Genomic DNA, 12,640 nt, shown 5'->3' with positions numbered 1-12,640 from the left:
TTGTCTGGGCTGCGGGGCGCGCGCGGCCCCTCTCCGCCGCCGACCCCAGCCCGGGTTTCCTTTCCTTTCTCCGCAGGCTCGGGCACCTCGAAACCCCGAGAGGCGCTCGGAGCTCGGGCGGCGGAGGTCGGGGTCTTTCATCTGTCAGGAAGGGTGAAGTTTGAAAACAGGCTGCGGGCTGAGAAGCTCGGAGGCTGAGCCAACAGCTGCTTTGGAGGGGACGGCTCGAGTTTGTTTTTCAGACCTTTTGGGTTGTCCGAAATTGCGTTGGGATTCCCGAGTTCCTGTGTTGTGAAACAGTTATTAGGTTTATATAAGGCTTTTGAGTAGCTTAAGCGTTTTAACTCCTCCTGCTGGCCCGCTTGGAAGCCCCAGTGCCCTCATTGTCTGCTGTGAGCGACTTCTTAGGATCGCACCGGCCACACGGCTTTGATTACTTCCTGGTAGGGCCCTGGTGCCACCGCTAGTCTTTGTTTATTAGCTTTGAGATGATCACTGCTATCTGGGGTTGTATTAATAGTTTACAATTCGAACTGTGCACTTCAAAAATCTTAAATTCATTTGAAGAAATACAGAAAAACGGCAATGGTATGATTGAGCTGTGACGTGTTCCATTGTGGGCCGGAGCTGGGAAGATAGTTTAGAGAATGCCTTAGCACTTTTGACAGCTTACTACTTAAATAGTGATTATGTCCTTGGAAAAAACATCGGTAGGTCCACAGAGAAAAATATACTCTGGGATAAGGAATAGAAATAACTGCGGTTTCCTGGCGTGCTCAGACATCTGATGCTTTGCTTGCCTTATGTAAAGTCAGATTTATTTTTCTGTATGAAGCCTTTAAAAATTAACGGTTAATTGGTTTCACAGAGCAATATTGCAATTCTTTTGTGAGGATACAGAAACTTATGTAAATTAGCTTTTACCTGTAAATCTGTCGGAATGTTGAGTATGGAACAACAAATAAGGTGTATGGCACTGCTTTACAAATTGGTTGTGATGGTACATTAGCTATAACTGTAGCTATTGCTGTGGTGCTATGATTATAACTTATTTTTTTCCCAAAAGAAATTTAAAGAAAAAAAAAAAGACCAAAGTAAACACTAGGAAAAGCCTACCTCACAAGGAAAGGTGGGATTACTCTGGCTCATCTGTAGTAAACTACAGGAAGACAAAATGGACAATTAGCACACTTCGGCATTTTCTAGGTAAAATCTCATCAAACTTAAAAATGGCTTCACTGAGCACATACATCTAAAAAAAGGAAAAGAACTGTGCAAGTGGCAGATACCCTCTTGTGAGTCAGTCTTGCCTCTTATCAGTCAGGGAGTCCACTTGACTGTGAAAAAGAGATGCAGGAAATTGAGCATGTCTTGAGGAACTTAGTAAGTTAAAATGGAGCATAACGAGATGTGCTGATAACAAGAATAAACTAGTGTGGGGTGATTTCTCTCCAAGGGGTAGGATGGCGTCTTTGCATCTAGCAACAAAGTATGTCTGACATACAGCTTTGCAAGCCTGGTTCTAGTCACTTGCTTGAATTTGTAGAACCAATAAAGCGAGTTTCGCAACTTTGTGTGAGTCCACATTCTGAATTGAACCCATTTTATGTAGGCCTCCCGTCTTAACCTGTTGGCATCTATTTGTTGATATAATCTAGCGTTATTGTATTAAGCTTGATCTTGTTCTTGCGTGCCTGTTGTTTCAGTGATTAAATGATTAATCTGTGAGTCCTTAACTAACTCATTATCTTGGAGTGTTATATAGTCGTATTTTTTTCTCCCACACTCTTGATTTTATTTTATTTTTGGTTTTTTGGTAGGGGACCAAAAGGGTAGCCGATGTGTTGAATAATACTGTGACTGGGTATTGAGTCTGATTACGTTCTTATTCAGGAGGGGAAAATCCCTGTTTTGGCACTGGGACAATAAAAGTAATGCCCTTGCCTTATTTTCTTTGGGAGTTTGCAATTATACCACAGCAAGACAGCCAAGCAAATTGCAAAATGCCACAACATTCTAGGTTCTACCAGTTAGCAGTACCTAATTGGACAAATAGTTCTATTTTCTTTGAGTATCAGTTTCCTTGTATAATCTGTAAAAAAAAAAAAAGAAGGGGGGGTAATACTTTGTATTTGCTTCACAGGTTGCTATTAGAATGAACAAGGTAATTTTTTTGTGTGAAAACTCTGAGAAACTTGTATACACTGTTCAAGAGGTCAGAACATCTTTATAAACAGGACTCTGAATAATTAAATATCCAAAGCCCATTAAATGGGGACTAGAACAGACTGGCTTTATGCTGAATGATGCTTTACAGGGAGATACAGAACTCAACAAGATTACAAGAAGTAAGAAGTAATTAAAAATCAGAATTAACATGAGCTTCTTATCCATGGAAGGCACTGTGTGTTAGGTTATATAATTGTGTATTACAGCAGTTCTTACACTTTTTGTGCTAAGGACCCCTTTACATTCTTAAAAATCATTGAGCACCCAAAGAGCCTTTGTGTAGCTTATATCTGTTGATGATATTTATTAGAAATTAAAACTGAGAAAAACTTAAAATACATATTTATTAATATGCTCACAAATAATAGTAGACCCACTACCCGTAACATAAATTGAGAGTTTATATAAATGTTTTTCAAAACAAAAATTTAGTGGGAAGAGTGGCATCATTTTACATTTTTGTAACTCTTTGTTCAGCTTTATAGAAGATAGCTGGATTCTTATATTGCTTCTGCATTCAGTCTTTTGAGATGTCACATCATGTAGCCTCAGGAGCACCCCCACTGCATACTTGTGAGAGAATGACTGTAAACAAAAGTAACATCTTAAATATTATGTAGGAAAATTGTTTTGACCTTCTGGACCCCCTGAATGGGTTCTGGAAACTTTCAAAGGTCGAGGACCACACTTTGAGAACCCACTTGTGTAAGCTATAGTTAACAGTTAGACACCTGCTCATATTACAATAACTTTAAAAAGTTAGAGAAATCCTTAAGGCTAGCAACGTTTATGTTTCTGTAGAGACCTGAGGTTTTTGAAATGTATTAGCTGGGGAATAAACCATGGGGTCTAGTAGTCCTTTGCTCTCAAAAAAGGTAACAGTCTAATGTAGCTGGGGGAGAGACAGGAAGCTAACTAGTTAGAAGATACATCCATGTGGTTTAAGGTAAATGTCGAAAATAGCAATCTCCTAATAACGTAAAGGCTGATTTTTGTCTAATTGTTGCTTAAAGGATTCTAGTTTTAAATGAAAAAGTTTTAAATAAAAGCTAGGGCATTCTCTCAAGCTTTTTGTTACGTGCACATACCAGATTAGTTATTTTCAGAAGCTGGAGGCTTGGGCATTTCTTATTTTTGTGGAAAGAGTTTAATCAGTGGGAAAAAACACAAATTGTTTAAAAAGATGCCCTGAATACAAGTGTTTTCATAACTAAGGAAAGCCAAAGACCAAGCATTTGAACTTCAGGGTTTGGGTTAAACAGCCAGTTAAATTAGAGATATTTAGTAGGATAGGCATGCTAATTTTTCCCTGATTAATTCTTCAACGAGTTGAGAGTACCTCTTTAAGTTTTCAGTACACACTTGCCCTCATGTTACTCTGCCCAAGAAAAGTAAGTGTAGATCAAGTAAATGTTCTGCAGTTTTGCACCCAAAATTGCAGATAATTCCACCCAAAATACTGGAGATAAACCCTTTTTTAAGAGATCCATTCAGTAGGATGAGGTGTTGATTATTGGTTGTCAGTGGTAATAAATTTGTAATGGACGGATCAGGTTGTGATAAAGGTAAGACATCAACCTTGATGGAGTGATGGGTTATTTTGTATCGTATTTCTCCACAACCTACATTTAACACTCTTGTTTGCCCAGTGGACTAAATTTTCTAAATATAGTCATTTGCTTGTCATTAGGTCAAATGCATTTACTGCTTTTTAGTAACATTCTATGATGAATTTATTAAGTGCCTAACACTTAATAGAGCAATTAGTAAATATTTGCCTAATAAATAAAGGAACTTTCACTTAGGTGTGTCTGGCAGGGTCTTTATGTTGAAAATAAATGCAGAGTGAGCTTTCCCCCAGAATGCTTTCACTAGCCCGCACTCCCAGTATTTTAGTCAGTAAATGTTGGCTGGATTGTGAGCAAGTGACCATCTGCAGTGTTGTTGTCACAATGAATTTGTGTTCTTTTGGTAGTCTGTATTTATAGATGGGCAGGTGGACAATTTAGTTGTAAATGTGGATGGGGTAGTTAAAAATCAGTGGACAGGTGATACTTTTTTTTCACATTAATTCTAAAAACTAGTATTTGAGTTTTATATATCTTTCTGAAGAATTTAAGCTTTTTTGGTAATATTTATAAAGCTTAAGTCAAATGTCTTTCTAGTCTTTCTGCAGTATTCCTCCCCCACCTCATCCGCCAGAATCTTAAAGCAGTCTCAGCTTATTTCCAGAATCTCTAAATGATTGGTCATGGATGTGAAATGTGTGAAATTTAGAATGTGCTCCATGTATGTGTTTTGTTTAAAGAGGCTGCAGTATAGAGATTGAGCTTAACATTTCCTTGCTGTGAAGAAGTTTTGACGCATTGATCAGAAGTTATTTCCCTAGTAATATGCTTAATAGTGTACAAAGAACATCCTTCATGGTCTAAGCAGAAGAAATGATGGAGTTGGGGGAAGAATTCGAACTCTTTGGTGTGGTTTCCTGTTACTTATCCTCAAAATAATTTCTTCTCCTCATTCTTTGCTTGTACACCGTTAGCCTTAGACTCGTGTAACAGCCTACTTTGTCCTCATTGAAATTTATATAATTTCCTTCTCCACTGGAATATAAAAGATTGATTTTGGATCCTTCAAGCTAGATTTACAAATACTTATGTTTTTATAGTGTTTGCAGCTCAGTGAATAGACCAATGAGTAATTTAGTGTGTAGCTCAGTGAGTAATTTAAATTCCTGTTTTAAAATTTGAGTCCCTCTTCCATCAGGTACTAATTAACATGAACATTTCCCCTAACCTAACCTGCTCTTTTTTTTCCCCTTTTGAGCTTTTTCTGCATCTTGAGCTTGTTTGTTTTTAATATTTTTCCTTCTTTGGAAACAAAATGTTAGTCTCCTTTGATTAAGCTGCAGTCTCTGACCTATATACATAGAGGTTTGTGTTCAACCAAGGCATTAAAATAAATAGATTTAGTTGGTAGATTATCAATGTTTGAAGTGGAAAAGATATGCTGTTTAATATGTTTTTATATTTTATGTTTATGCATTGCCTCTTTATACAGGAGAGCAATTGCATTCTAGGTGTGTTAATAGAGCTTTCCTGGACAGATGGCTTGGAAGGAAGTACTTTGATGGGTTCTCAGTAGGGGCTAGTACTTTTTGGAGGGTGTATTTGTGATTAAGCTTACTTTGATTGACAGTTTAGAATGCTGAGAATAGCATTAACAACAGTAACAGCTTGTTCATCTTACCTAGAATTGTCTTGTGCCAAGACCCCTGAAGATGCTCTGAGATTCCTGTGTAGTGGTTTGTTTTGAGAATGTAGGTAAGAATAGGTATCCTTGAGACTGAAAAGAAATTCACCTAAAATTATTCATTGCAGTTGTGTCTTAAAATCTTTGGGGTTGTTGAATGAAGTTTGGCTTAGAAATTTGTAGAGATCATCTTTTTAACTGCTGTGAGTCTGCAGATGTGATTATCTGTAGTAATTCCAGATGTTTTCTCATCTATTGATTTCACTAAGTAGGAGGAGAACTGAGAACAACATAAAGTAACTTCAAAGCAGTTTGCTAGCATTTAATGCTGACTAATTTAATTAATTATGCATTCTTATAGTTTTTCCTGTTTTATTGATGATGAAACTGAGACAAAGGTTACGAGTTGCTTAAGATGCTTGGGGGTATTAAAGATAGCCCAAAGCTTAAACTCTAATTTTGTTCAGACTTTTAGCTTGTTTTTTTTTTTTTTTTTAAAAAAGGAGTCTTCAGTTTGTCTTTCAGTATCTTAATGCTTGACAATTTAATGAATATAAAATGTTTGGAGCACATACTTTAATTCCTTTGAAGATTTTTGATATGAAAATATATTTTAAATTCCACATCTCAAAAATTACTTATTTTAAAATTAGGTATTTTATTACCACCCTCACCCAATTTAATATTGAAAGTGCTGGCAAGTTAGAACAAGGAATTGGTGATATAGTTTGGAAGAAACAACTATTTTAAATGTCAACTTTGTTATACTCAGATCTAATATTTTTATAAGCCGAAATTCATATTGCATTAGTTCGGACATAATAAACCAGCTTCCTCACTATAGCTATGGGTAAAATGCAATTAGCTTTTGGTTATTTTAAAAATGGGTTTCAGTTATTGAAGTCTCTCCACCCCCCTTATTTTTTCATTTTGTTTCTGTTAGAGAAGATTCTTCTTGGAGGTGGTTTGTTGTAGGGTGGAGGAAGGAGAGAATTCTTAAGGTATAGAATTTTGCATTTGCTTCCAGTAGCTCAGAGGTTATTTGAAATATTTGCTTTAATCAGTGTACTTTGTTGATTCCATTTAGTTATTCTAAGATTTTCCAATTGTATTTCCTGTAAAAGTTAGTTATAGTCTTTAGACCATAAAAACTAATAACTGCAGTTCTTTTTTTTTTTTTTTTGTGAGATGGCGCCTCACCCTGTTACCCAGGCTATAGTGCAGTGGCACGATCTCATAATCTCTGCCTCTTGGGTTCAAGCAATTCTCTACCTCAGCCTCCTGAGTGGCTGGGATTACAGGCACATACCACCATGCCCGGCTAATTTTTTGTATCTTTAGTAGAGACGGGGTTTCACTTGAACTCCTGACTTCGTGATCCTCCTGCCTTGGCCTCCCAGAGTGCTGGGATTACAGGTGTGAGCCACTGCTCCTGGCCAATAACTGCAGATCTTAAAATAGATTTCCCCACTTCTTCTTCTTCTTCTTCTTCATTTTTTTGAGATGACATCTCACTCTGTCACCAGGCTGGAGTACAGTGGCATGGTCTCAGCTCACTGAAACCTCCACCTCCCAGGTTCAAGCAATTCTCCTGCTTCAGCTTCCTGATTAATTGGAATTACAGGTGCCCACCACCACGCCTGGCTAATTTTTGTGTTTTTAGTAGAGACGGGGTTTCACTATGTTGGCCAGGTTGGTCTTGAACTCCTGACCTCGTGATCCACCCACCTCGGCCTCCCAAAGTACTGGGATCCCAGGTGTGAGCCACTGCACCTGGCCTCCCCCTTTCTTAAGATACAAGGAAAAGTATCTTTTCAATGTGCTCTTTATGGCTATATACAATGCAGATGAATTTAGGAAGGCAATTTCAGATTTTGAAAACTGTTTAAATTAAACTTGGATATTGAAAAATCAAATTTGCAGTTGTCTTAAGTGTTTGCATTAGCTAGATGCTTAAAAATTTATAAACGCTAGCTAATATAATTTTATAAGACATTTTGAAGAGGGAATTGAGAGTTTATTTTTAAGATAAGCCAGGTTATATCAAAGATATTGCAACCAACTAGATTTTATTTGGAGACTTTGTACTCTGCTTTAGAATCCAGTAGCTCTATCAGTGTGAGCTGTTTCCATTTTTGAGTAGAAGTTTTCTCCTGTTATTTTTTCTTTGTTCTAGCTGGGTTTAAGACAGCCTTTGTAGAAATTGCTTGCCTGTTTATCCTTCACCCACCCTGAAGACTCTTAATTTTATAAACTGTTCTTGTACTGCCTCATCACCAGAAAAAGCAGGCTGGAAATTAACCGTCATATTCCTGCAGGTTTAATTTAACTGATTATAAGAAAGTACAGTTACTGTTTTAGCTTCTTTAAATCTTTGTCCTTGATGACCAAGCTCAGGTTTTTATTTTTGCTTACTTATTTATTTTTTGGAAATGGAGTCTCACTCTGTCACCCAGTCTAGAGTGCAGTGGTACAGTCATAGCTCGTTACAGCCTGGAACTCCTGGGCTTCAGTGATCCTTCCACTTCAGCCTCCCAAGTAGCTGCGACTACAGGCACGTGCCACCGTGCCCAGCTAATTTCTCAATTTTTTATAGAGATGGAGTCTCGATGTTGCCCAGGTCTTGAACTTCTGACTCTGAGTGATCTTTCCACCTCAGCCTCCCAAAGTGCTGGGATTACAGATGTGAGCCACCAGGCCGGGTGGCTTTTCTTTTTTAAATAATAGATTTAAAATTGTTCATTACTTTGTTTTGAACATTTGTTGCACAATGCTGGGGTACTATTTTGATTAAAGTTTTTGAAGATGAAATTTCTAGAAAACAAATTTCTGACTTGGAATGTTTCCCTGAGATAATTGCTAGACAACATGTTAGAAAAATGTTCTACTATGATATTAGGCATTTAAAAAATAACTGTGTAATATAGAGACTGTGACACCAACAATTGTAAAAATTGCTGATTGAGCACATTGAGATTAACTCTTATTTCCATGGGAATTATTTTGGATATTAATAATGGGATACTTTAGCGTTGGAGAAGTTGCTTTCTAACAACTGAAGGATCAAACTTCACCTTAAGTATATGAAGTAGCTGCTAGACCTCAACATTGGTGCTCTGAGAATTTAATTCTGAGAGCTTAAATGCATTAGTTTCATTTTATTCACTTTGAATGTTTTGTTTATATATAGTTTTTTTAGAGCCCCATTTAAAAATATATGTATTTCTAGTTTTTTCCTTTGAATATATAATACAGATTTTTGGGAAAATGTGGGTCATGTTTGAAAATTCTATCTATTGATTGTAAAAAAAATTCTGACTCTTGGTTTTGGTTAAATAATTAGAAAGCTGTTTAAAAAAACTGAAATAGTTAATGGTTTTGGAGTTTGCAAGTGCCTATTTTCTGAAATATTGATTATCTAACCCTTGGGCAGAGTATAAGTGTTTGCCAAGTTTGTATTTCTTTTTTCTATTTCTTCAAAATAAGTCCCGTTGATTTTAAAAGAATAAAGAGTTTCCCAGTAAGTACAAGTGCCGCACTTTTTCCCCCTCCTCTTTGCACTTTAGTGTTAACCTTTATTACATAACCACAGAGAATGAGGAAGAGAATTGTACAATGCAGATATTAAGCCTACTGTTCTCCAAGGAAAGTATTTGATATTAAGAGGTCCCTAAACCTCTCAGTCATTTTATTTACTTGTGAGAGGGGGTGCTTCCTTAAATATATATGAGTCTTTTCTTATATTGCATACACTTGCAACTATTATTTTGAAATAATAGTTGAGTGGTGTTTACATTTATGACCTGATTCATGTCTTTTGAAGTGCCACTACTGTTTCACCATGGACGTGCTTACTTAGGTTGTTGGCAACAGCATGGAATTGCATCAGATCTTGCTGTATTAAATAAATGAAGATATTAGATGTCAGAATTTTTAAATAGTTCATGGCTTTTGTTTTTATATTCTTTATGATCAGCTTCATAGGGAAAGAGGGAAAGTTATTTTTGAAACAATTTGAGCTCCTAATAATTTTTTGTAGATATTTGTGTCTGGTCTTCCAAAGGCAAAAATGGCCCATTTTAACTCTGATTTAGTAATCTGCTTTGGCTTTAGTGGTTTTTAATCCTTCCTCCCACTGTCCTTTCCCCTCATTTAGAAGTAGGAGGAGCAGAGTTCCAGTATTTAAAATGAAGATCAAGAGTAGCGTAATAGCTTCATTAGGTGTTTTTCACCAAAATAGGTCTGAATAAGTCTGAATTTGTGGTAGAAGGAATCATAACAAATTTGTTTACTGCATTACAGTTTTTGAGAATATGTTGTTTCACAATACATTGTTTCTATATGTTGTTTCCATTCATGGTGAAAGCATAAGGAATCCATTTAAAAATAGAGTAAAATGCTAGAGCCAGTTGGGGGTTGGGGGCAGCCCCTTGGACAGAATTTGCCTGTGTGGGAAGTCAGCAGGACCAGATGCCCCTCTCTTCTTTGGCTCTGTAGGTGTCTGAATCTCTTAACATATAGATGACAAATTTTGGCCAGCTTTGAAATTACATTTGCTAGTGGAGGACACACATCATTAAATCTACAGTGGCAATAAGGAATTCATTAGGTGTCTGACCCTCAATGATAAACTGCTATTCTAATTTTTATGCTGTGTAATATATTTTAGACTGTTTTATAAAAAAGATAAAAATTGTTTGAGCAATTTCATGAATTGATATGAGTGTTACATCAGTTTACTATTTGAAGATTAATGCATGTTTTCAGAACAGTAATACACATTTCTGAAATATAAAGAGACAGGAAATAGTATCAAAGGGCTTAAAATAGAATTGTAGTCTTCCTTGCCTCCACTCTCAGTCCTGCTGTCCACAGACAATCTCTGTAAGCTCTATTTAGCTTTCTGTCTCATATTTACCTGCATAATTCTAACAAATGCTCTGTTATTTCTTAATTTGCCATTTTTAGGTATTATTCCTTGATATCTTGCTGAGGTAAATGAAGACTTCAGTGTTTGCACCGCTTGTCCTTCGGTCTCTCCACTGCCCAATATAATTAGATTACATATTTTGGTTACTATAGTGATTAATTTTTCTTTCTTCTCCAACATTTCATTTTTTCATGAGTTAATAATTGCGTCTTTTAAAAATTGCTTAGTTTACCTTACACACATTTTCTCTTAAATGTTCCTTTAAACCTGTCAGAGGTCTATGAATATTATTTCCAACCCGTTCAACAGATTAGATAATCTCCAAGCACTAACTCTTTTCTTTTTTTTTTTTTTTTTTTGAGACAGAGTCTCGCTCTGTTGCCCAGGCTGGAGTGCAGTGGCGCAATCTCGGCTCACTGCAAGCTCTGCCTCCCGGGTTTATGCCATTCTCCTGCCTCAGCCTCCCGAGTAGCTGGGACTACAGGCGCCGCCACCTTGCCGGCTAGTTTTTTGTATTTTTTAGTAGAGACGGGGTTTCACCGTGTTAGCCAGGATGGTCTCGATCTCCTGACCTCGTGATCCGCCCATCTCGGCCTCGCAAAGTGCTGGGATTACAGGCTTGAGCCACCGCGCCCGGCCACGCTAACTCTTTTCTAAACATCTTTCCAGAGCCCTCTGACCTCTGCTCTCATTTGAAATAGTTGTTCTCCAGGCCTACTACTGGACGGTTTTTATCCTGTTTTTCTCTCTGTTGTTCTCTTATAATATTAGATCACTTATTTCTTGGATCCCATGTCTTCTTTTTCTTGGTTTATTTCATTGTTTTGCTGGAGTACATGAAGCTCCCTTCTCACAGGAGGTAAATTTTTTTTTTCTTTAATTCCATGGCACATTAAGGGAGGTAAATTTTTGACCTCTTGCAAGTCTGACATTTTTATTTTACTTTTATACTTGATTGCTTGGCTGAATAGAGAATATTAGTAAGAAAATAATTTTCCTTTAGAGTTTTAAAGGCATTGTTGGTTTGTTTCTAGGCTTCCAGTATTACTGTTGAGAAACCTGATGCCCTCCTGATTTCCTCCTTCATATACGTCCTTTTATTCTTTTTCCTAGAATTCTTTAGGGTATTCTTTTTATCCTCAGTATTCTGAAATTTCAAAATATGTCTGGGCATGGGTAGTTTTTCTTTTGTTTTCTTTTATTTTTAATGGGAACTGAAGGGACTTTTTATGTAGAGGTTCACATCCTTGAGTTAAAAGACATTTTTTTGCATTATAAATTTGATAGCGTGCTCCTCCCCGCATACATTTATATCCCCCAATTTGTTCTTTTTTTCTTTCTGGAACTCTTATTAGTTGGATGTTGGGTGTCCTGGGTGGAGTCTCTGATTTTCTTATTTCTTTGCCTTTTGGTTCTAGTTTCTGGTATATTTCCTTGATATTTTTTCTTACCTCCCTTCTGTTGAATTTTGATCATTGTGATTAAAATTTTTAAGAGCTCTTTCTTGTTTCCCGGTCATTCCTTTTTCACATATCCTCTTGCTATTGTTTTGCATTATCTTCTCACCACTCCAGCAGTTCAGAGTGTGTTGGTTTTGAAGTTTTGCTGTGCTCCCTGTGTGGTTTCTATTTGTCCTGGATTCATCTTTTTCTTTTTAAAATGATTCTTTCAGATTGGAGATTTTCTGTAAAGATCTGTTTTGTCTTTGTCTTTTCATATAACAGTGAACTTTTTCTTATAAAAAGCTTTGTAACTGGGTGGAGCTTGTCCACAGTCGACTTCACTGTGAGGTGGGGAGCAAGTCACCTTCTTCATTGGAGGAAGACACTCATATCTGTGCTGAGAATTTTTTCTGGTACCATTGAGTTTTTCGGTCTTCCCTCTGGGAGGTGTGCACCTGGCCACTCATGTTCTGAGATCAGATTGCAGAAGTTCCATGACTCAGTTGTCCTTAGAGCCCCTAATCTCGTGTTCAGTCCTGTCCTTACCTGCTGCCTGCTGTGTCCCTGTACCTAGAGCTCTTCCCATCTGCATTCTTCCTGGCTGACACTTAGGCTGTAGCTTCCTCTGCACTACTGAGATTGTTACTGCTCCCCTAACTTCTTTCTCACTTCCAAAAACCTGTTGAAATCTTTTGTCTGCTTTGGTTACCTCACATGTTCTTTTTATCTTTGTGGGTTTGTATCTATTTTTTTCCTTTATTGTCATTTAAGTGGGTCTTAGGTGGGA

General features: G+C 37.1%; 1 protein-coding gene across 1 annotated transcript in view; it reads left to right on the top strand.

Annotated features, from left to right (window-relative positions):
* The window catches only part of USP3 (ubiquitin specific peptidase 3), an 89,551-nt gene that overhangs the window by 736 nt on the left and 76,175 nt on the right, over window positions 1-12,640 (top strand). The window lies entirely within an intron of this gene.

Source organism: Colobus angolensis, unplaced genomic scaffold (genome assembly GCF_000951035.1).
Source record: "Colobus angolensis palliatus isolate OR3802 unplaced genomic scaffold, Cang.pa_1.0 Scaffold19, whole genome shotgun sequence".
Taxonomy (NCBI): Eukaryota; Metazoa; Chordata; class Mammalia; order Primates; family Cercopithecidae; genus Colobus; species Colobus angolensis.
This window is presented reverse-complemented; position numbering and strand designations above follow the sequence as displayed.